Raw genomic sequence first — 3,801 nt, forward strand, 5'->3', positions numbered from 1 at the left:
TGGGGCTGCGCCCGGACCCGCCGGAGCTGCCCCTCAGCGGCACGCAAGGAGTTCTATTTTCGCAAAGTCCGGCTGCCTGCACCGGCGCTGAGCTATCCCCGGCTGCCTGCCGTGAGCGGAAAGAAAAGTGTTTTGTTTTCACGCCATTCATTTCATGCGCTGATTCGCGACGCCGCGTTTTAGCGCGTTGAATGAATCGCCGTGTTGTAGGTCCGAAAAAAATCATGAATGTTTAAAAGTTTATACTGAGTCATTCCTCTGCAGATTAACCTATGACTGGCTCATAATCTGAGACCTGCAGTGGCTTGTAAAATAGGAAGGTAAGGCATTTATGTATTGATTTATTTGTGTCTTTTGAGTGCCTGAGATCTGAATTACCTGTAGAAAAACAGGAGAAATTGTATTAATGTTAAGAGGCATAATCTCATGTTCTGCCGATCAGAGCTTGTGTGTGACGTGACAGACTGTATGTGCTCCTCCGCGTGGATCTTTGCCATGCATTAGGGCATCTTTCATCTTTTGCCGTTTCTATAGTAGTAAAATGTGGGAAGTTCCAGTGATACAATTTGAAATATGCTGTCTCTGGGTCTGTTACTGCTCTGGCTTGTTGAGATCTGAGCCATATATACTTTATGTTGTAATTTACGTGTTTTCCATTTCTTGAGTAGAACGGTGTGTTTTTCCTTGCAGATTTGTCCCATAGGATGCACGTAGCATTATTGAGCACTATTCTGGACTTGCATTCACAGACTGGAAAGGAGTTTAGTGCATGATGCAAAGGTGTACTAGCAGTGTCTAGCTTAGACAAATGAAATAGTATAATTTGAAGTAGGTAGTAGTAAAAATCTGCATTTAAAATGGCTATTGACTTGCCTCAAAGCCTGGATTAAAAGGCTGCATTGATGGTTGTTCAGAACTGGAGAGACCATGCCATATACGCCATGCTGTCCTTTTAAATGAGCCATTGGCTCATACCACATATGGATTGAGGTCTAAATGCTATTTGTGGTGATTAGGGAGAGGGCTATTCATTTAAGGTGAGAAATACTTGAACATTTGGACGGAATCAGTTTTTTATGGCTGCACTGGGAAGCCCCTTGTCATAGAGCTTGGTAACGGAAACATTGATGTATCATGAGCTTGGGCATTGCAAGCAGGCAGCACTAGGGGGTTTTAAAAGTTGGGTTGTTCCAGCACAAGAATGGTAGGTGTTTTACTGAAATATGACTTGGTGAGTTGCTTCTAATAATAGCTGGACCTAGAGTATAGAATCATAAAGTGCATTCAGTATCAGCGCAAATTAATTCTAATCCAAAGGGGGTGCTAAATGACTCAGTCTTTAGGCTTTCCTGAAGTCCTCCTGTAATTAAGTTTGATTTTATACGAATTTTGAGAAACCATTCTTGCATGGGTTCAGAGAATTTGAGTATCGTGTAAGCATATTTACAGTTGATGCATCAGCATTAGTGACCAAAGATTATTTATGAAGTCTTATTAGTCCATGTTAACACAGTTTGTCTTTTAAATGATCTTGGGATCATGTTGTATTTTAGGTCTTTACATTGTTCTTGTCCATAATGAATGCTTAAGGAGAGAAGAGGAATGGCTTCTTGGTACTGAAGTCCAGCTGTTCTATAGTAGATATGGCAATGCTGAAAACACAAAAAGCCAAAAACCTTGATTTTTGATTGATAAGCAGCTGATCATAGTTCTTCTTCAGATGAAAAGGCAGTTTAAAAATAAGAATGACTTGAATCTACTCCAATACCCTAAACTGGCCTTGTATGAATAGGTACTGTAAAAATACAACATTCTGATCTCTTATCTCTTAGATGATGTAATTACTGGATTTTATTAGAGTTTTTTAATAATGATAGTGTTTCTTAGTTGAAGGTGCTGCATCTTATGATATGTGAAGATTGCTCATTAGATATTGGTTTCTGGTATCTGTATACTGGTGCACAGTTCCTTTAAAGAACTACCAAGGATTGAGTTTGTGTGTGTTTGTTTGTTTTTTTCAGCTGTGGATACTTTCTGAATAGAATGCTTATATTTGAAACCTCCTTGAATTTTTGGTGTTTGGCTCATGAACACGTGAAGTGGTGGGAGAAATTGGAGATTTCAAAATGAAATATGGGTAAAAGAAGCCAAGGGAGGGAGAGTTGTGTGGTTTTGTGCAGCAGAATAAAGGTGGATTATGGCACAAGAGGGAGTGCTGTACTTGCACCAGGTTTTATCTTAAACTTTTTAACCTATGGTGGTGAAATGGTGCTGTAGAAACTAAGTAGCAAAGGGCTGGCAGAGAGAATATAACTGGTTTCCCAGTTCTGCCTGCTGGAATCCCATGCCCTCAAAAATGGGTAATTTAAGGTGAGTATGTTTAGTTTTGACAAATCACAAATGTTTCATTTTTTCGGTCTTTTTTCTTATGGCAGGAGGAGGGACTAGAGAATTGGGAGAAAAAGGGAGTCACCTTATAATGAGCTATCATTAGGTGCCCACAATGTAGGAAGATGTGTTCTCTCTCTTTTTGTAATGGGAAAGAAGAGAAAATGAAATAAATGCAAAAAAGCTCTCAGGATATCTAAAGGAAGTAAGGAAAGTATCCACTGGAAACATCTTAGAACTTAAGGAGAAAATGAAGCAAAAGGTGATTTGGTATTGAGAATTCCATATGTGTGTGAGAGAGGGAGAGATATTTACACAGTCTTTGAGGGGGTGTTTGTTTTCTTCATGTAGATCTTCTCTTCTGGAGCCCTCACGGAAAAATATCGTTGCCACTGTGACTTCAAATTGGTACTGACTGTTGGCTTTGTAACTAGGTTAACAGGACGAGTGTCTCTAAAATTATATACAACAACTGTAGGTCACTAATCCTCTCCACCCCCAAAAAATGTTAAGCCTTTGATTCCCATGCTGTTGTTCTTCCCCGCTGCTTTGCTCTGCATGTATAAAATGTGATTTCAGTAGAATTTCAAGTTCTGCTGTTCATCCAGTCAAGGCAACCTGGGAAGCAAAGTCTCAACATGTTTGTGTGTGCAGAAGCTCAGTATTGTGTGTGTGTGATGGATTCCATCCCCTGCTCACTTCTACCGAAATTTGGGGTGTTGTGTACTTGGGCATCAAGATTTGAATTTTTGCTGGTTGCAGGCTATAGAATCTCAGTGGGCATAGCAGGAACGCCTCAAGTTGGAATATTTCATAATTCTGGTATTATTTTATATAGTTTCATAAAATGTTGATTTGTAAAACAGTTTTCTTTGATGTAGAGGAAACATTCTTAGATTATTTGCCATGATAAAAGTTGCTACTAATTCTGTAGTAATTTAAATGCTCTGAAGTGAATCTTTTCATGCACAAATAGTAAATGCTTCTCAATAATATTTGTAAAAGAAGTCATGAGTCTTTCATTTTACACTGTTTTAGTGATGACTGTATGGTAGCTCCTAATTAGAAAAAATTAACATTTGGAGTAATAATGGACTTTTGTCTCATGTTTTGGTTTCTGCATTAATATGAAAAACATATTTTTGTAGATAAAGTAAGATATGTACATGGAAGACAAGCTCAAAATGCCATGAGTCTTTACAGCATTCTTAGATGTCTAGGAAAACAAGTAATTTGGATTTCATCTGGCTTGAAAAGTGTGTTGCAGATGCTAGTGTAAGATAAGTGCCTTCCTGGCTGCCGCTTTGTTCCTGCAAGCTTTGACATCTATCAAGAAGGAGAAGATGGTCCACTGCAGGTGCCAGTGTAAAACCAGGAGACCTGGAGGCTGGGCTTTGGTTTTTTGGCATTCCT

General features: G+C 39.0%; 1 protein-coding gene across 2 annotated transcripts in view; it reads left to right on the forward strand.

Moving 5' to 3' along the window:
* Positions 1-135: 135 nt before the first annotated feature.
* Positions 136-3,801, forward strand: part of TRAF3 (TNF receptor associated factor 3) — a 68,911-nt gene continuing 65,245 nt past the window's right edge. For both annotated transcript variants that reach the window (XM_031066242.1, XM_005417897.2), the window contains exon 1: positions 136-320. The gene's annotated coding sequence lies outside the window, so the exon portion shown is untranslated. The remainder of the gene's footprint in view (positions 321-3,801) is intronic.

Source organism: Geospiza fortis, unplaced genomic scaffold (genome assembly GCF_000277835.1).
Source record: "Geospiza fortis unplaced genomic scaffold, GeoFor_1.0 scaffold23, whole genome shotgun sequence".
Classification (NCBI taxonomy): domain Eukaryota; kingdom Metazoa; phylum Chordata; class Aves; order Passeriformes; family Thraupidae; genus Geospiza; species Geospiza fortis.